The sequence below is a fragment of the Egretta garzetta genome, unplaced genomic scaffold (genome assembly GCF_000687185.1).
Source record: "Egretta garzetta isolate BGI_Z169 unplaced genomic scaffold, ASM68718v1 scaffold323, whole genome shotgun sequence".
Lineage (NCBI taxonomy): Eukaryota > Metazoa > Chordata > Aves > Pelecaniformes > Ardeidae > Egretta > Egretta garzetta.
Genome location: NW_009259435.1, coordinates 514,799 through 537,196, shown reverse-complemented (window position 1 = coordinate 537,196; position 22,398 = coordinate 514,799).

Below are 22,398 nucleotides of genomic sequence, written 5' to 3'. Positions count from 1 at the left end.
ACGCATTATAAATTGGTGCAGACTGTCTTGTGCAAGACGCATGAAAAAGACCACAATTCATAATCCAAGATCTCAGGGGATTATGTGAAAAGAGAAAAAATAAAAAAATCCCTTCCCTCCCACTGCTGACAGCCTACTCATACCTTCTACTTCCACATTGTCGATACTTACTGATTGCATTATCATACCATGGGAATCATCTGGCTGTTCACTATGTTCATGTCAGTTTAGCAGTCCCAGCCATAAGACCCCATCTTCCTTGCAGGATCTTTTATTGCAGAGACTTCCCTGTGATAGGTCTCAACTCAGCAAAACAAAAACCCTGAGGAGAGTCATCTCCCACTACAGCAAAGTCTCCTCTCTCTCCTTTATCACTTATTATTGTTTAATGTCCTGTTGCTGTGGCTAAATGCTGGTGACTCTTGGCCATCGATGGTCGTTCATCATGAAGCTACAAGACATGTATGTCCTTAGGAAAATCTTCCTATTGTTGTGCTCAGAGAAGACTCTTTAGAGCAGTTATGTCTCAACACTACCTTCCTTTCACCTTCCTGCTCCTCTGCCCCTACACACACACATACAAACCCTCTGATATGGGTTTTATAGCGGATCAGGGTACACTACAATGTCTCTAATCATCTTCCACCTTCTTCACGCTGTTCCATCACCCTCCATTTTCCTCTCTGCAGCTTATGCAGGCTGGGATCAGCAGTGACTGCTTTACCTGCACTGAAGTCACAGGCGCTGTCACTATCTTTGTAGCCCAGTCATCTTAATTACTCCCATCCTAATAATAAAGACACAAAGAAAATACATAGATGTATGACTGACCTAGCACTTCTTCCAGGAACATGTACCTCTACACAAATGTACTGAGAGTGACCCACAGGCTTCTTAGCATCAAATAGTCCTGTTCTAATCAAAATGGGTTATTCACACTCTTTGGATTTCCAAAATGTTTATATGCTGTTATTGATTAGGTTCTTGTTCCTGATTCTTGTGACTTAAAAAGCAGATTCCCCCTAAACTTTACAGCATGCTCAAATGATGTGCTTAGATGCGGGCAGGGGTGGCAACAAACAAACACAAAAACCTACAAAAAAACACCTTAAGAAAAAAGAAAGAAAACCAAACAGGATTTGGGAACTGAATGCAACGAGCATGTTCATGAATACACCTATCTAGTATTCACCCAGTTCCCATACCAACAGGGAAAAATAGCAGCTTCCATTACAAAACGTAGTATATAAACAGCAGCTCTCCTAGTACTTGAAAAACAGATTTTATTTCAGAGAATAAAGAAGCTCTGTCAGAACTATTATCTATAGTTAAACCTGCTTTTCTCAAACACTATGCTAGATATAAGGATAACTTCTAAATAGTATATTCTTCTTTTAGCCAGTGTCTTCCCAGCTAATAATTCACACAAGATATAAGGATAACTTCTAAATAGTATATTCTTCCAGTGTCTTCCCAGCTAATAATTCACACAGATCTGCTTGTCAAAACTACCACAACTTGGTTTCATCTAAAGAGTACTGCTGTAAACCTTGGACACATACCCCTCAAAACCTTTGTTTTTACCACCCATTTTATAAACTATTATCACCATCTGTAAACAGTAAGTGTAATTCCTGTAATTTGTTGTAAGAAAGTCTTCCCATTTGCAGGAGAATGCATGGTGTCTTTGAAAAAATAATTTGCTATATGTGTTTGACCAAATATTAAATTATTTTGGAAACAAACTTCTTTATATAGCTCCAATATGTTTGGCAATTATAACACAGATGCTTTCTACACTTGCTTTATTAAGATTTGGCTGAAATGGATATAATTTCCAGTATTTCCTTGCTCTTTTGTTATTCCAGATTATTCTTATTGTAACATAGAAGTCATTTCATGCTTTTATAACAGCAAGTTGTGAGTTGAAAACAGGGGATGTTTTTCCAAGGAGTGAGTTTTCTCAGAAGGGTCACTCTGATCTTATGTCTGACGAATTTGTCTCAAGGTACCCAGGAAAAATGCGTTTTCTTTCAATTTTATAATGAAATCACAGACTGAAATGAGTTTCCCGTGTTGCTTATGACAGTCAACATTTAGATACCATGAACAACATGGGGACTGACAGATTTGCACAATATAGATATGGAAAGCATGTTGACAAAGCAAAGTTTTCTATTTTTTGACTTGAAAACTGCACTGCAACAGCTGCAGCTGCCACCCAGAAATCTTGTGCAACCTGCTCTAAGTGTTCATGTATTATTTGTGCCTGTCATGTTCCATCAGACATTTTATCTGATGTTGTTGATGCAACAAATGTTGTGTACCTAAGATCGGGTTCATGTCTTCATATGTCTCCTGCTCTTTTTATTAGTACATCTTAACACATACAGAACTCCACGAGTCTTTATTTTGTCACGTAACTGCTTGATTTTTACTAAACTTGTCTTCCCACACAGAAGTTTTTTTGATATATGTTTCTCTTCTGGCATTAAGGTCACTGTTTTTCTGCCTTATGATACTGTTGATAACACTTTTTCAAGCATAGGTCTTCTTTCAGTCAAAAAAAGGCTGACCTGTCTATTTTTATAGCTCTGTTCTTGCATCTAAGAACATCAAAACAGTGGAAGGGTACTCCTGCCAATGAGAGGGAATCAGAATATACTCTTCTAAATCCTACAAAGACTGAAAATGCACGATAAGTGATGAAGCATTCCTCGATGCCACCTCCAAGAGTGCACTTCACTGGCATCAGTCAGATTTCACTCAACACACAGAGCCCTAACGGTGGTAAATAAACTTGTGCCATTCTGCTGTGAGGAACAGAAGCTCAGAGTGCTTAAGTAGCTGCACAGGAACTTCTGCCCCAGTGTTAAAAACTGAAGCCATGATTTCCACAGGACAGTCAATGGCTTCAGGCACACAAGATTGCTTTCTTCTGCCATATAGCAGGATCAGGTGTTCTAGCTGCCTGAAAGGTAGATGCCATGTAGAATCAAAAAGACTGGTAGGGAGGTATAAAATTTGTACCCCAGAAACTCAAAGTACTTCTCCACAGTTTTGAGGAGCAAGGGAAACAGGGAATAACTGGGAATTTTAGTGGATGACACTGACAGCACTTGGTAAAGGGGGAAGCAATGCTCTGAATTTGGATGCCACTCAAGAGTGAAGCAGTCCTGGTATCAACTGACAGACAAAGCAGAGTGGTGCATATGTGCCACGTAATGAAAAGATGCTTGCCTAGTGAGTGATATCACCAGGAGACACATGGTTATGCTGTGACAAAAAGGCAGCGATTGCCTACTTTCATTTGGTGTTGTGAATGTGTTACTTTGATTTTGGTGTGGGAATTCTGTTTTTTTGGTGGGAATGAATTTTGTGAAGATTGCGAAGATTGTGTGATAAACGTGGATTTTAATGACTCTCTTCTCCTGTTTCTCCTTCCTCTTTACCCCGAATCTCCTTTTACCTCAGAAGTCCTTTTTGGCTTTTCTCCCTCAAGAAAAAACATACAGAAATACCAGGGGTGTAAATAAAAGAAACATTGAATCTTAATAAGTGTTCTAGATATAAAGTATTTGCTTTCCAATCAGATCTTCACTATCTTTTTAAAATAATTGAAGTGGAAGCAACACCATTTACCCAGAAAGCGTGGTGAGGAATAGGAAGTGAAAACAAAAAACTGAGCTGACTTTTGATACATTAAAAACTGCAGATACTCCTGTCCATTGGATGAAAAGTATTGTAGAGGGAAACAGACCCCTTGCAGAATCAGTCCTCACAGCATGCCGTTATGATGCCAAAGCAGATGCCCACCTTGGAAGAGACACCAAACCTGCTTCTACTCCTTCCTAAAGACAGGAGAGCGACCAGGAGTGATAAAGCAGCATTAAGCCATGAGGACTGTATGAACCCAGTTCAGTATAAAAGGTGCTCAAAGAATACAACAGTCCAAGCAAATTTCATGAAATTAAGAAACTACCAGCCTGATCCAAGCTGGTTTGAAGTCAATACAAATTTCTGTAGTGACTTGAAAGGGCTGAGGACAAAGCCCTCAATGTATAATTTCTGCTGGAGACATCTGAAGACTGAGGAGCTCTGTAGGGAAGATAAGGCTGAAAAGGATCTCTTGGGTCATCAAGTCCAGTCACACATTATTTCTGATATCATATACTCCATTTCATTACTGTATCAGTCTCTGTCTGTGAATGTCAGAACAAAGGTGCAACAGTCCAAGATTTCTCTGATGAAGAGAAAAAGGCACAAAAGATAATAGAATTGGTTTCTTTAAAACCTGAAGTTAAATATTTAACCTACGGAAAATTGAAAATGAGATGCTTATGATCACTCATATGAGGCTCATTGTATTCATATTAAGCCCCTAGTGACCGCTGAAAACCTGGAAAAGGAAGACATTTGCACTGATTTTAGTGATTGAAACTTAGTAAATAATACTAAAATATACTAAAATAATACTAAACAATAGTAAATAAAACAACTCCAGATGCAAAAGACAGAAGACAGAAAAGATCGATCTTTATTAGATATGTCAGTGCTGCACAGTTAAAATACATGAAGAGCAAGGGAAAATATGTCCAAAAACAGCTGATTTGACTCTGAATTCAGAAAAGGGAATAGGACTGCTGAGTAAGAAGGAACTATTTTCACAGTAGAACCATAAGTGAAAAGACTTGAGCAAAGGTAGGAGCATAGAAGTTATTTTCAGCTTAGTGTCTTCTCATTAAAAAAAATACCCATTCTAATAAGAAAGTCATAATTTAACACATCTTACTTCAAAAAGAATATATTCTGCATGGAGGTGGTGGGGTTTTTTAAAACCTCTTTTCCTCCAGTAGGTTTCCTTTTTCTATAACTCTCATCTGTTCTTTGAATAGGTATTACTGTCCTAAAAGAAGACAACGAAATATCCATAATGGTCATTTATAGATCTACATTTTATTCTTTTTTGCAGTTATATATGTAACTTCATTTTCTTCATTTTCATGGAAAATTCTTGGGAAGGTATTTTGTTTGTTTGCCAGCTTTATCATGCAGATATCTGGTGCTTAAAGTTCATGTTCTGATGGTAAGTTACAAGACTGTATCTTGTCACTGAAGCAATGAAGCTCTGAGAGATTTTCAGTGCATAACTACTAATTCAAAATTTTCCCATTACCAATATAATTATTTTATCCAGGCATTTTGGCAAACATTCTTGTAACATTTTGGGGAGTCACCAGATGGCACTAAAACATTGTAAGGTGCCAAAAATCATTAAATTTCTTGCCAACAAATGCATTACTTTGCAATAATATCATTTTCTCTCTACTTCAGCTGCAGCTTGGACTAATATCTCCTTTAAATTCCACTGAACTAGAGGCACTGGCACATGCTCATTGAGCCAGAGAGCAGCAGGATGAACTTAAAGACATAGGTACAACATCCAAAGCCATTACGCCACCAAGAACATTATTAACATAATTTTAACCTTGAGATTTTGTTCCTTTTCTGGAAATCTGAGTCTGTCAAAGAAAATTTTACAGGGCCCGCTTAATACATCAGTACAGATTTAACCTGTTCCTAAGAAAGCCCTAGCCCTTTCCATGTTGACACAAGCTTTAAATTTATCTTTTCTTTTCATCTCCACTGTGCAAGGGAAACATTGAATACTTGAGATACTGCTGTCATATTTCACATGGTGCTGTATTCTGCTTTATATGCATAGTTCTCAATGAAAGAACAAAAATTTCTCTATCCCAGTTTCTTGTATTCCACAGTGACAAAAATCCCCTACTTAAAGATAGATGTGAGAAAAATTACAATTAAAGTTCTATTTAGAGATCTTAGACTATTCCAGACGTCTTTTGCAAAACATTACATTTTAAATTTATTGAATGTAATTTGGCTATTCTACACTTTAATTTATTTACTGTTTTGAAGAGACTTTTGTTGGCACATATTTTAAAATCTTTTGATATCTGGATTCATATCCTACCCTCCCCAAGTTAAGAAAATAAAATATTTACATTATTTTCTTATTCTCTGAATTGATGTAACTGGTCATAGTCTTTTTTTAACCAACGACTGCAACCTGACAAATGAGTTTTACAAATATTACAGAATCAGAGAATGGCAAGGGTTGGAAGGGACCTCCAGAGATCATTCAGTCCAACCCTCCTGCTAAAGCAGTTACCCAAGACATTGTCCAGGCAGGGTTTGAATATCTCCAGAAATGGAGACTCCACAACCTCCCTGGGCAGCCTGTGCCAGTGCTCTGTCACTCTCAAAGTAAAGAAGTTCTTCCCCATGTCCAACTGAATCCTCTTATGTTTCAGTTTGTGCCCATTGCTCCTTGTCCTGGCGCTGGGCACCACTGAGAAGAGTCTGGCTCCGTCCTCGTGACATCCACCCTTGAGATATTTGTATGTGCTAATGAGATCCCCTCTCAGTCTTCTCTTCTCCAGGCTGAACAAGCCCAGCTCCCTCAGCCTTTCCTCACAGGGGAGATGCTCCAGACCCCTTATCATCCTTGTTGCTCTCCTCTGAACTCTCTCTAGGAATTCCTCATCTCTCTTGAACAGGGGAGCCCAGAACTGGATATAGTACGCCAGGCTGGGTCTCACCAGGGCAGAGTATTGAAAGAATATGTCCAGATGTAGTTCAGAGGAAAATACTCAAGTTGAGGAACTGTATCATGTTTATAGAGTCCTCCTAGAGTAACCCAGAGAACAAATGCAATAGCATAAGTCATATCAGAAAAAAAAAAAAAAAAAAAAAAATCCAAAAATCTTTACTGAATCACAGACCCAACCAAACCACCATGATGTTTGGAAGGAAGAATGTCCTATTCATCTATTCACTTTTTTGGAATAAACAGTTAAAAATATGAGCAGTTTTCATGGAAATTTTGACAAAATAAAAGGTATGTGTCTTTGAAAGCTATGGGCAGACTGGATCAGCTCCATTTGACATGCTGAAGTCTCCCAGCCAAATGACATTAATTTTAGTAAAATATTTGCTTTGTCCTTTCCCCTTCTGAGCATGGGAAGGACAGAGTAGAGAGTAGAAGCAGCACAGTAGTTCGTTCTGAAGTCCCTGTTCTGAGAGTCTAAAGTGGGGACAAGATGGTTTTTCAAGTTAATAACATTTTTTTCACTGAAACCTGCTTAAAAACAATTTCTGTGTGGGGATTTTTCAAAAGGCAAAGAGAGTAGTCAGAACAGTATTGCTGCAATTGCTGTTTTTGACTCTGTGTGAGTCAAAGTACTCCAAAGGTTCAAGGGACAGGCTTGAAATAATGGCCTGGGGACTGTAACTGTGCCCCTGAAACAACTAACTGTAGCAGGCAATGAGTGGCTACCTATAAAGAAATGTTTATGATTCATGCCAGCATGGACTCTGCCCTAGAGCTCACAGCTGCACTTGCTCAGAAACTGTTGCATAAAGCCAAAGTGTCCCAGAGCCATTCCCTGATCCCCTGTTTTCATCTCAGGGTGAACACAAGGCCGTAACCTGGCCACACTCTGATATCCATTCATCACATTCTGAGTTTCTGTATTACCTTATGAGCAAAATAAGGAGGCAACTTATTTTTCTCCAGAGAAAATCCACCGTGTGATAGATGAAGCTTCACAAATACACGCTCCAGAAAGTATCCAATCATTTAAAGAACTCCCACAACCAACCACAGTAACCTTGAAATATTTTGGAATATTTGATAAATGTCTCTCCCACCTTAATCTTATTTCTTTTTCATGAAAAATCATGACTAAACACTTTGATTAAAGTCAGGTAAATGCTTTGCAGACCTTCCATCGTGTACTTCAAAGTTTCTGTTAGCCTGGATATCTCTAGAGCAGAGATTGCCTTTGAAGGGCTGTCACCTCCAGCGATGTTTTTGCAGCATGGAAAAATACCTCCTAGGAGAAATCCACTCTGTGGCCCTCTGTTTCATCTTCCCATTTGTGTTTTCTATTGCAGGTGGAATAACTGATTGCTGTTTTGCTCCTACAGATGCAACTCTAACAGTCTAAATATGGCAGCATTGAAGCAGTTCATAAACATTAATTAATGTATCCTCATTACATCCCTCTGAGGAGAGTGATGATAGAGAGGTGACGGTGTCTTGGTATGGATCCAGAGGTGTGAGTTCATGCCTCTCCCTGGACTCATTCCAAGCATCACTCCCAGTCAGCTCAGCTATAAATGAGTACCGCAGCACTGGGGTTGAGGATATTAGCCACATCACTCCCCTGTGGGAGGTTAGCAACAGTAACTGTTGTCCTTGCCCAGACGAGCACAATTAGCCCTTGTGATGGTTTGTTACCACTACGTACAGAGGTTCTGCCACCACCCCTTTGACAAGAGCAACTGGGGCAGGGAGGGATGAAGACCCAGATCTTCAAAGACGTTTGAAGCTCTGAATCCCTGCAAACTCAGTGGGCATTAGTCAGATGAACACTTTGACTATTTGAGTCTAAGTGATTTGTCTCAGTTCTCCAGCAGAACAGAAAATTGGCCCTGATTCATAAGTCCAGTCAATTGGGATATTTGTTTTCTCTTCTGCAAATCTTTGCTGGTAAAAGTAATAATTACTCAAGAGATTCATCCCACTGTGTTAAAGAAGCATGTCTTGAAAATACATATGCATTGTCACACAACTGGAAATAAAGTTTGTTCAGTCATATGGGATGAAAGCTAGTAAATACTGCTTTGCATTCACTGCCTGTCATATTCATTATTCTTATTAAAAGATCCAACGTTGTTTTCAGCATGGGACAAGGCAATCACTGCTTTGAAGATCTTATATAAAGCTTTTCATTCAAGAAACTCACAAGATTTTTGTAAACAGTAATTAATTAAATCATTGGAAATCATAATATACCTTTATAGATGGGAAACTGAGGTGCAGAACTCACTGTACCACTCAGAGCATCACTTAACTGATGTGCAAATGGAAATAAAAAACATTACTACTGATTTCTTGTCCTATATTCTAATCACCAAAACTATTTCCTCCTAATAAATAATTTAAATTGTTTTTATTTAATGAACTATAAAGAAACAAGAAATTGTTTAGATTGCCCCAAGTGAGTGAAGATAAGAAGTCAACGCAGATACGTGGCCTCCTGCTTTTGCCCTAAGTGCTTCATTGTATTGCACAAACAATACAATGAAAATTTTGAAAATTAAATGCTCTATCATGCTACATCTAAATAGGCAGATGTAATTGTCTAAGTGATAAATAACAGGTTCTTGCAGCATCATTTAAAGACCAAACTACACTGAAAATATCCCCTTTTATCAGATTTTTTTTTGATTCTATTAGATGCATGGAACCAGTGAAGCAATAAATACATCAAAATATGGAGGTAAACAAAATCATAAAACATCCAACATGACAACAGAAACACCCACAAATGCATAAATATTTATGAAGCAAGAGGTACTTCTGAAACACCCAACAGGTTTGATTGGATTGAACAGTCCAATCAAAGCATTGTGTGTTAACTTGATGGAGGAAATAGGAATTACATGGCAGGGAAAAGAAACGGTGGATTTGCAATGCATTTCAACTAGCTTTATTGTTTTTAAAATTCCCAGTACCAAAAAAATATGGCCTTCAGTATGATTTGAACATGGAAGTATCAGTTTCCAGATATAGAGTATTCCAAAGGAAATTTCAAGCAACCCAATACATTTCTGAATGTGCCATCTAAAGTGTTTATTCACATTTATAATACTTTTTCCTAGCTTACACTCCCTAGACAAATATGTGCTTTGAGGCTCTGAACATGATATTTTTGAATGGCAGCAGCAGAAACCCTCAAACAAACTCAAATACACCCTTTCCAAATTCTCATTTTTTAGCTTTGGCTCAAACAAAAAGCCATCCACAGCATTTGTTTGACATCCATAGCTCTGTCCATCTGGATGGAGAACCTCAGTCCCTTCTCTCAACCATGTTTGTGCACGTAGTCCAAAGATATGGAGCTGGGAACTCTTCCTCTTATGTATAAAATAAGGCAAGACAGCAATTTGGAAACTTTTAAAGATTTTGTGTAACCAGATTTTATGTAACCAGATTCCTGGATAGACATGAAAGCCCAATAGAATAGGGTAGACCTGTATGCTTCCTTTAATCATTTTCTGAACATTTTCTATTTTCCTAATTTAAAGACCGTAAGGGTCATTGAATCAGACTACATGGTAGGATATTGTATGTATTGCACATACAAGATATACATCCTCTCTCTGGTGACCCGTGATAGGACACAATGAAATGAAAGGAAGCTGCATCAGGGGAAGTTCATACTGGACATTAGGAAAAGGTTCTTCACTGAGAGGGTGGTCATTGGAGCAGGTTCCCCAGGGAAGTCGTCATGACACCAAGTCTGTCAGAGTTCAAGGAGCTCTTAGTCATATGGTTTAGCTTTAGGTAGTCCTACAAGGAGCAAGGAGCTGGACTTGATGATCCTTATAGGTCCCTTCCAACCTGAGATATGATTCTATGATTCTATGTTACACTATGTCCCGTAAAGACCACAGTAACTTGTGTCTAAAGCACAACTTTCAGAAAGTTACCTAGCCTTATTTAAAGATACTGAAAGATGAAGAATTCAGTACTTTCCCTTGTATCTTGATTCCATCAAACTAAAATTAGTCATCTCTTTCAGTGCCCCCACAGAAGCAGGAACAATGCTGTTGAGGGCTGCCTAAAGAACTGAATGAAGTAGAATAAAACTGAAAAATGTGTGTCTCTTGTATTTCTTCGCTTTTGACTTAGGCTTCCCAAAATCTACAGCTTAGTGTTAATAATAATGTTTGTACTTAGGATCTAAATATGTCTTACTAAGAATATGAGCCCAGATATTATGTTGTAGACCTGTAGCTTCAGTGCTGGAGCAGATTTTACTTTTAATATTTATTACGATAAAAGTATGAAAAGCTAGTTGGGCTACACAGGTTGAGATCTACTGATCTTTCCATCTCCTCAAAATCACTGTGACCTGGCACTGTGATTCTAAATCCTATATCTATGTATGCAACTGCACTACTTTTTATGTAGCCTGTTCCAGCCAAGGGTGTCAAAGGAAGCATGGCTCCTAAGATTAACTGGAATCAATGCACATCAACGCATTGCGTAACTGTCTAATGCTGTAGGTATCTAATGTGGAATGCATGTAGAGTTGCACACACAGTTTTCATTCAAAAGTCATTTCCATCATAGGAATCAGCTAAAGTACAGTAGGAGAATTCCTTGTGCGAAATGACTAGTTGTGCTTATTTTTTTGATGACTGTTGATTCCATTTCTAGATAAAACACACAACAGATAACTAGTCTTGCTGAATTTTGCCTGAATGGATCAATTACTTGATGAATAACAGCAAAATTTGTGGATTGGTTTTCTCTAGTATTCAATCAGCTCTTTCATGTGAGATCTGAATATAAATACAATGACAGCACTTATTGGTACCATCTAGCCTTTGCAGAACTAGTATTGGTATTGTGTCTTTCTGTGATGGCCCAATATCCCAATATATCCCAATACAGGTCTTATCTACACATTCGTTCCAGTATAATTTGGGCATCATTTCCATGAAATCAAGGGAAGGAACTTATTGTTGTTATACTTCTCCACTTCAGTAAATAGAGAACTTAATGAATAAAGGTTTGCAGATTCTAGTACTTTTTACAGATTTCAGAATTTGGACCAAAATTATGAATCAAACTGAGCCATCACATGAAATTAACCCTTCTCCAAGCCTTTTTGTCTCAGCAGGTTGGTTCTGAGCCTTTATTCTCTCCACACACTCTGCAGGATACTTCACCTTGGGTCATTTTGTTTTGCAGGGCTCTAGTTACTATATCACCATGGGTTTAGCTAAACACTGTCTTTAGTCCTGTAGATCACTTGCAGCAGCAGGAGGCCTCCATGCTCCACATCCTGGCTGAATACAGTATTTTTAACATTTCAGCAAGCACTTCAAGGAGACTTACAAAGGCAAACAGACTAGTGTGGGAGATGAGAGCACTAAATGCAAGTGTCTGCAGTAATAAACTGTGCTTCCATGGGACTGATCCTGCCTGGCACTGAGCACCTGAAAATAAACTTAGGGTGTTCAGGCAGGTCATAGGGTGTCTCTGTACAGAAGCTAAGAAGTGAACCACTGATGTATGTCACTCCCATTATAATTATCCCTTTATGTTAGGTATTGTCTAAGAGAGTCACCATGTCTGTCAGCTCCTGTGAACTTCACTAAATGAAGGACTGCAGAAGAAGGTTAGATCCAGGACCTCCACATGTTGATTTAATGTTCGATATATTACATGGCCAAATATTGCTGGTCTCTTTCTAGGATGTGTAACCATGAAGAAAAAAATAACTTGCTTCTATAGCTGCAAGTGTGTAGAACAGCAGAGCTGCATGTCTTGTTGACCTGACCTTGGCTGGCACAATGGCAGGCACTAAATTTCATGAAAGGGCTGTGAAAGGGTGACAGAGGGAACAGCCTCTGTCCCACAGCACGTTTGCCTGGGCTGCAGGAAGAAGGGGTCTGCATAAAAAGGAGTGCTCAGGGACTGTACTTCCTGAAAAGAGTATCAGTGGAGTCAAATCTCTGGAAGCACAATCATGAGAGGAGAGGAGAAGAGAGGGGAAGGGAGGGGGAGATCTGACATACAGAATCATAGAATAATTTGGGTTAGAAGGGACCTTTAAAGGTCATCAAGTCCAACACCCTGCAATGAGCAGGGATATCTTCTTGATCATGTTGCTCAGACCCCTGTCAAACCTGACCTTGAATGTTCCCAGTAATAGGGCACCTAACACCTCCCTGGGCAACCTGTGCCAGTGTTTCAGCAACCTCATTGTAAAATATTTCTTCCTTATATCTTGTTTATATCTACTCTCAGTTTAAAAATGTTACCACTTGTCTTATCGCAACAGGGCCTACAAAAACATCTGTCCCCATCTTCTCATAAGCCCCCTTTAAGTATTGAAAGGCTGCAATAAGGTCTCTCTGGAACCTTCTCTTCTCCAGGCTGAACAACCTCTTTCAACTTTTCTTCAAAGGAGAAATGTTCCAGCCCTCTGAACATTTTTGTGGCTTCTCCTCTGGACCCGCTCTAACAGGTCCATGCCATTCCTGTGCTGAGGACCCCAGAGCTGGACGCAGTACAGGTGGAGTCTCACCAGAGAAGAGTAGAGGGGCAGAATCACCTCCCTCAACCTGCTGGCCACGCTTCTTTTGACACAGCCCAGGACACAGATGGCTGCAATTTCACATTGTCAGCTCATGTCCAGCTTTTAATCCACCAGTATCTCCAAGTCCTTCTCTGCAGGGTTTCTCTCAATCACTTAATCCTCTAGGCTGTATTGATACTGTGGGTTGCTCCGACTCAGGTGTAGGAACTTCCACTTGGCCTTGCTGAACCTCATGACGTTCACATGGGCCCACTTCTCAAGCTTGTCCAGGTCCCTCTGGATGTCATCTTGTCCCTTAGGTGTGTGAAGCATCCTGCACTGGCCTATATATGTATTAATAAAAAAAGCTGGCACCACCTCTCCAACAAGAGAAGATTAAAAAAAAAAAAAAAAAAATTTTTTTTTTTTTTTTTTTTTCTGGAAAAAAACACCAGAAAATCATCTTTTCTTTCAGATACAAAACTGAAATCTGTCAATCCACTAAAATCTGTCTGCCCTGCCACGGCTCCTGTCTTAGACATTTACAACTCTGATTGCCTCCCTCTGAACAGGAGCCCTTCTGTGTGAAACTCAGGAGGCTTGGATTGAGAGAGTGGGGTGATAAAAAAGAGGGCAGTGTGCAGTGCTCTTTGTATTTGTTACTGCTGTCTTTTTTTTTTTTTTTTTTTTTTATTGTGCAGTGGCAGGAATGACATCCCGCCGAATATCAAATGAAACATCCAGAGATACAAGTTGTTTGCAAGTGAAATCTTTGGGGGAGGGAGAAAAAGGGGTCCACAGAGACTTGCTTGTTTATATAAACAGTGACTCCTCTAAGTCAGTGTCATCTCAGCCATGGAATTTAAAATGGAAGGGCTGCTTCATGGTTATATATACTGCTTAAATGTCACCTTTTATTCATCATGTTTATTTTACATCTAAACTAGTACTAGGTCTTCTGCATAAAGAGGAAAAAAAAAGCATTTATAAAAGGAAAGTTTGGGGGCTACATGTTGACAGATTACATGGAGAATGAGTAAATATTCTTTGCCAGAGTATGTACTTGATCTTACTAGAATCTTATAGTAATAAAGCACTTCTATTCTGGGAGCTCCTTAAACATCCTTTATCTAGAAAGAAGGTTAAATTACAGGACACTGAGGCTGTATCTGAGAAAGTAAGATGAATGTACAGTTGCTTCAGGATTAATACAGCTTTTAAAACAATTTAGAGTCCAAGAAACTATTAACACACACTAAAGATTCTATTAAAAATTAAACAAGACAGTAATATCATAAAGAGTACAAAGGAAAGCAAGACCTCTGTAGAGCAAAGCAGTTTGGGGGTTTTAATAAAAATTTCTTTGATGTTTTGAAGCAGTGATTTACAGATTGTTGAACTTTTGCAAGATCTTGATAGTCTATACAATCATGTTTAGGATCTTCTTGGTTACCTGGGCCATCAGTATAGCAACAATGTTGTAATGCAGTGGCCCTCTTCACACCAGCTAGGATCTCTGCTGGACTACAGAAGATCTCAAACAGTATATGTCAGTCCATGCTAAATTTAGAAATAGTTGTCTATTGACCTTAAAATAATAAAAAAAGTCCTATATGATGAAATGAAATGAAGGTAACAGTTAAAAAATGTGATGTACTCTTTACTTAATAGGCATATTCTGCTCAGCTTTTGAAAAAGAGCGAACTTGCAGGGGAGTCCATATCGCCTAAATATGGGATTTGTGCAGTGTAGACAACCAGTCGGTCTCACCTCCCTTTGCATTCAGAGAAAAGAAACGGGCACGCATGGAATGGCCCACTTGGATGCCAATTTTAGAATGAGATAAAAAGTGTGTTAGAGATCCTCCATGGCCTATATTGGAAATCGAGACAACTAACTCAGTTGTACAGCTGTGACTTCCAACCTATGTGTATCTACAATGAATTTAAAGAAATTTTTCTAAGCCCCCTACTATAAATCTAGCCTACCAGCCTGCTGTCCTGTTATTTATATCTGGCTATGAGACATAAAGATTTTTTCACAATACAGCAAGGAAGATAGCTCAACCAGTATTGACCTCTATCCCCTATGATATTAGAAGTACCTCAAACACCTTATTTCATAATAGTCAAATTAGTAATTTCAGATAGCAGTAAAGTACAGGGGGAAATTCCATGGAACTGATGGAATCCTATTAAAAATATTGCATAATGGGAAATATTTTGTGTTCTCCTAGACAGAAATTTTATCTCTACTTGTCCTGGTTTCGTCTGGGATAGAGTTAATTTTCTTCATAGTAGCTAGCATAGTGCTGTGTTTTGGATTTAGTACCAGAAGAATGTTGATAACACACTGATGTTTTCAGCTGTTGCCAAGTAGTGCTCAGACTACTCAAGGACTTTTTGAGCTTCTCCTGCTCAGCCAGGTGCATAACAAGCTGGGAGTACAGCACAGCTAGGACAGCTAACCCAAACTGACCAAAGGGCTATTCCATACCATAGAACGTCATGCTCAGGGGGAGTTAGTCGGTCGGTCGGTCACGAGGAGACTGCTCGCTGCTCGGAGACTGCTCGCGGCTGGGGGACTGCTCGCGGCTCGGGACAGGCTGGGCATCGGTCGGCGGGTGGTGAGCAATTGCATTGTGCATCATTCGTTTTGTATATTCTGTATATTCTGTTATCATTCTCATTATTACTATTATTATTATTTTCTCTCATTAAACTGTCTTTATCTCAGCCCTCGGCTCTAACCTTTTATTTTCTTCCCGATTCTCTCCCCCATCCCACTGAGGGAGGGGGGGAGTGAGCGAGCGGCTGCGTGGTGCTGAGTTGCCAGCCAGGTTAAACCACGACAGTCCTTACAGTAAAAAAGCTAATTATTTAATGTTTAATTAAATAAGCCACTGATCAACTTTGGCACAAGCTGAAATTTACTGGTCATGTTTCTCAATTATAAACTAGTTTATACTGGTCAGCCTGTAAAAGTCAGCACTTTGAAAACAAGAAAAGTAAAAACTATGGCTGAACAAACAGCCAAAATCTGTAATGATTCAAGGCCCAGGTCATTACAGCTGCTGTACCTTTAGGTCTTATTACACAGATGGTTAATTGGCTAACAAGCAGATAACAGAGTGGGAGTGAGTAAATGCTTTTCTATGTAGCTCACAATCTCATCTGAGCAAGGCTGATGTACTGATTGATCTAGGACATCTGGCTGCAAGTGTCCACACATCTGAAGGGCTCTTCTCTTTCAGCTCATAGATTTAATTTCCCTTTATAGTAGATTGGGTCAAGGCCAACACAACAAGGAATTGCTCCACAGCTGGTATCTCTGCCTGGTACTGGTGACATGACAGTACTACAGGGGCAGAAGTGTTAACCATCACTGCAGGGCTGGTCATGGCATGCCTGACTTGTCCTTCTTGCTGGTAGGTGCATGCTGGGATCCTCACTCAGAGGTTGTATGGATCCAGACTTTCTCTGCTGGTGTGGTACTCAGCTAATCTCAAGGTTGCACCTGAATATGACCTTGTGTTCATAGTCTGTACTCATGAAAGGAGTATTTGAGATGCAGCAAAGGCCCAGGAAACCTTTTTAGAATGCACACGTATCTATTGAAAAAGTCAAACAACTACAGTAACATTAGGGGTGTAAAATTAACATTAATAACCATCTCATAATTTTGGTGATGGAGACTGAGAGAGATTTCACTTATGGGATAGTAAATAGCTTCCAACTTCCTCAAAACAGTGTTGACTGGTGTGTGAAAGAAGTTGTTGGGGCAGATACTGCCTGATATGACAGCTCTAACAGACTTGATGTGTAGAACATGACTGCGTGTTATGTCTCAAATGAAGACTGCACCAAATTTTCTGTACCCTCTGATAAGGCTAATTTGCACTGCTGATACTTTTTTACATGGCAGATCAGAACATCCCAATCCTGATCTCTTAACTGGACCTTCTGCCATTTATCTGTACCTTGTTTTACTCAGTTAAATTTAGGACCAGCTTCATATTGCTTCTGCTGTCTTTTTTATACATACAAAGCTGTGTTCACATTTTCCTCTTTTGGGTGTGCTTCTGTGGGTTTCCTTATAACCATGGTCCAGTATATGAAAATTAGCTCAGACGTTTATTTGATAAAGTCTTTTCTCTCTGAGGTATTTAATTCAGTAATTTCACTGGTACCTTCATGCTATATATTTATTAGGATTTTATTCCCCCCAAGAACACAGTCTTGTGAACAAGCAGTAATTTGTTGCTATAGTAGTTTATCAGAGAGATATGCCTAAAGATTTGTGTTAACAGGGCATATTTTGGATGGCAGTTCCATGCAGAGACTCACTCATGAGAATCAAGGAGAAAGTGAGGCGATTTTACTCAGCTGTACATGAGCAAAATAAGTGGATTAATACAAAAGAATTACAACTGCTAAATTTCAACCCACTCTTTGTAGCTAAATGGAAAGGTTTAATGGGGAACCAAAGAATGTGGGGAAGCTGCACCTTATCTAATATTTCATTTGGGCTGATTCATTGTTCCAAGTGAAGCTTGGAGTTAATGCTTAATAGTTAACGATTATCAGAGGGTGCTAACCTTTAGCAGCTTATGTAGCCATATTACAAATATGATGTTCTTCAAAAACAAAATTCTCCCAAGCCTGAGGATAATCATAGGATCTATCTGCTTCTTAGGGGCCTCACCACAGGTATTTTCTCTGTATGTGTCCCTCTCTTTGTCTGTATCTCTGTGGAGTTTTGTTTTAAAATTTTATGCAATCATTTTTCAACCTTGCAAGCTTCACCAACATGCTGTAGCAAGGGTTTCCACAGCTTGATTCCAAGCTATGCTAAGAACTACCTGCTTTTATTAATTTTAAACCTGCCACTTGCTACCTTTTTTGATTTTCCAAGTTCTTATAGCGGAAGAGACAATGAGCAGTCATTTCCCTGTTACCTCTCCTTGATTTTGTAGACTTCTGACATACTTTGTCTCAAAGATGTCTTTCCCAGGCTGAAGAGCCCAAGTGTACTGGCTATGCCTCACACAGAAGTTGATTCACTCCTTTCATAATCTAAGAAGAAAACCCTTTCTTAAAACCCTTTTCAGCTTTACTAAATCCTTGTCAAATAATCTTTCATTTATCCTTTTTGAAAATGAAGAAGGGGAAAGGGGAATGACATTACATGGTGTTTTCATACACAAATGCATCATGGATTTCCATGTTTGTCTTGTTCCCTGTTCCTTTCCTAGGGTTCAATTTGACAGTTAATAGCTGATATTTGCATAGAAATGCTTGTCTGTTATACCTCTAAGATCTCACTCTTGAATGATAATCACCAGCTTGTAGCCCATTACCATGGGCACAAAGTTAGGATTGTTTTCGTTGCTTAATTTATTTTACATCTATCTACATTGCAATTTATCTACTACATCACTACTCTTGCAACACTTAACAGTTGGCCCCGAATAATTTAGGATTGCCAGCAACCTTTATCACCTCACTCTTCACCCTTTTCCAAATCACTCACTAATTTGTTGAACAACAGGGTCCCTGCACAGCTTCTTTTGGTCATGCAATCATCTGTTTCCATCTTCCTTGTCCTTTTAAACATTTCTTTACTCATTCAAGGTCCTTCTCTGTCTCCCTGGTTTCTCCGAACACCTCTGGCAAGGCACCTTGTTGACAAGTCATCTGGAAATCCACCTAAGCTACTACTGCACATGAAGCTTATTAGCAGGATTTTATAGAAGTGTAGGACATCAAATGATTCCTATTCTAGGGGATGTTGAGCTCACAGTTAGTACACATATAGTATAAACATTCATATCACACTTGCTGTTTATTAGTGCCTTGCAATTTTAGTTATGTTGAAGGCAAAACACCTATTTCAATGAAGTAATGCCTAACAGAGATGCTGATCCTGCACAGATACTGACAAGGAAGTCTTCATTTACTTTCTAGAGCATTCTTAAGCTAGAGTATTCATAAAATACAGCAATTATAATTGTCATATGCTTAAGAGTTTGACTAAAGCTCACCTTATGTGAAATCAATCCCTGCTCTGCTCTGGGTATACCCCAGTAAGGTATGCAGAGCTGTATGCTTTCAAGGGTAAAACAGGAGGCTACTGGCCCCAGGAAATGAAAGCAGAGATAAAAAGGGGAAAAATCAAGATTTTCAACATACTGCTGAAAAGATCTTCATCTCTTCACAGCCCAGCTAGCTCACATATGCCAGGACAGGTCCTCATCATGCCACCCTGGTCTGTGCATATGATCTTTGGGTCATCTGGCTACACACCACAGCCAGCTGGGAAGGAAGAAGGTACTGGCTTCAGGACATCCCCCTGACTGTCAAGTTCCTTCTCATCATTACAAGGCTGAGATTATATTTCTAGGACAAGACAAAACACAGTATGTAGTTCTGAGCATCTACTTCACTCTCTTGTGGACTGCTAAAAATGAAATAAAAGTTTTAGTACTATGTAAAAGCCAAGGTTCTGCAGTCTGAATTCCTCTGACGGCCTAGAATGAATGTTTTGATCAACAAATTCTATTTTAATTGTATTAATTTTACAATAACAGAAAAAAAGGTGAAGTATTTGCTGGGGTTAGCTTCGGAATACTGGATCCAGACAACCCCAATCTCTCTCCTTTCCCGGTTTTATCCTGTTCAGTGCTGACCATTACTGTGAACTCTTCGCTATGGTCACTCTGTTTTATCCAGATGGTAAACATATGTTCTGTTTTTTCACAGTAGAAAGTTCTTAATGAGAAAAGAGAACCCTCGGTGTTACGTACAAAATAAGGGCAATTCTTCTCACCTCTTTCAACATCCTCCCACCATCAAAAGAAACTGTAAAGATAAATAACGTAAATATATTTTTTTCTCCCTCTGTAATGCCAGAGCAAATGATATTCTTTGGGTTTCTTTTTCTGCTTCAGAAAAAGAGAAATTGCCTATGGTTCAAACTGGGGTGCAGATAAATTTGGATAAGAATTCAATCCTCAGATAAATGAATTAGAAATTAAAATGAATTAGAGGTAAGCTAACATATGTTATTCTCCCAGTATGGTTTAAAATGGCAAGTTTTTTTCTTGTGATCACTTTGGAGGTGTAACTTGTCATTCACGTCTGCTTTCGGCACACTGTAACTGGATTATGAAATCACTTCTGGCTGATACAGATTTATAAAGGGTATATATTCCAGACTGGTGGGGCTTGATTGGCTTTTTGAAAGCTCATGAATATGGATTAGCCCTAAACCCTCTAGAATCTTTGGAGTTAGGTGGATTCTTTGTCCACCATATTAAGCAAAGGCTGATAAGCTTTCATATGAGAAGGTAGGCAATAAACAGAGATTTGATGGTAACCTTACAGGAAAAAGACAGAATCTAAAGAAGAAGGAACAGTGCAGAAGAACATTTAGAGGGTAAATGCTAACCTGGGGGATTTTTAGTAGAAGACAGTATGAGATGAACAGAAGGTCTACATTCAGCTTGGTGCATGTTACCAGAAAAACTTGGAGTTACGCCCAGGAATCCTGAATCTTTCCCACTTTTTCATGGAGAAAAAAAAAAAAAAAAAAAAAGACATCCTGGAGAAGAAGACAATATGAGATCAAGAAATTAAAACTGTATCAGAAATTAAGACTGTATCAGAACATACATACATATAAGTTTGCAATATATATTTACGGATTGTGTTTATATTTCATCTTTCTTGAGAGGAAATGAGGAAAGATAGCAAAAACATAAGAAATAAACAATATACAGAGGTTTCTGTTCTCTATGATCAATTCAAGAATAAGGGGTTACCTGATTATAATAATGTGAAAAAATATCTATACACCATGGTCCTAGACTGCAGAAATTGTTTCTAGAGGACATTGCTGAAGCCAAGGCGTTAGCACATCCCAAAGAAGTCTGTATTTTTCAATAGATTTTGGAAGTATGCTAAGGCACTGCAAGAATGCCCAAGAAATTAATAAGTATTCCTCAAGCAATCCCTCCAGATCTTAGGTGTTGCTATGCAATTAATATCATATTTACTGCCTGTGGAACTCCATTTTTCTTTCCTTCTTCCCCTTGATGCTGGCCACTACCAATGGGAAATGGTTTAATTTCTTATACATAGTTAGACAAATTGGGTTTTTTTATTTGGCCAGCTGGTACAACTGGAAAATTGTACCAAATTTGTGTAATGCGTCAAACCTCAAAATTTCCCTTTCAGAGGAATTGCTGACCTTTCTTTTTTTTTTAATTAATATTTTGAGTTATAACAAGTTAAAAAAAATCTTATGGAAAAAATATGAAGAAACAAAATAATTTGGTTTGATTCTTATTGCAAATTTTACCTTATTTTGTAATCTATGAAAGACATAAAAATGTTAATGTTTTTACTATAATATCACTGCATGGTTTGCATAGTTGGATATGACATATCATACCCACTGTGCTAATAATTGTTATTCTAAATGGTAATTAGTTTTGAAATTGGTATTCTAGTGGATAAATTGACGTTCTAACTGGTCATTTGTCTTTGGTTTTAGTATCCAGTCATTCCTTATCATGAGCAGTATAAAAAACATACCACAAGAAAATATTTTTAAACTAAAAGAATGAAATCTTTTAACATTTTTTTGGTCATAACTATTTTTAAATAAAATTTTAGTAAAATTAATCTGTTAGCGTTGATGAAGCAAATATTTCTGTTTAAAAAAAATGTACCATTGTCTAGTTCAGTTGCAGTTACTAAGTTACAAATATAATATACTGAAGTAATTTCTGCTGTTGCAAAAACAGTATTGAAGATAAGTTTTGACCGGAAGTTTTTAATTAATGATAGGAGAAATAAAAGTCCACATTCTCAATAAAACTGTATAGCGTAGCCACATAAGTCCAGGCTAACTTTGCTGATTTTTTTTTTTTCCAACCCTTTTTCTTCTCTAAGCAAAGTTATTTCCTTTATGTGGACTGATAGCTATCGGAATACAAATTGTATCACAGTTAACAAAACTAGTAGGACTAGACACATGTATTAATGAAGGCTTTACAGGAACTGTCACTGAAATCCTCAGCTTAAAACATTTTTTGTGCAAATGAGCAACAGTTAGCCATTGTGTCAAAGGACAGGTAACCAAATAACCCTTTGTCATAAGTCTTCCAACTGTACCTTTGAAGAATGGGTATTTATAGAGAAGTTGG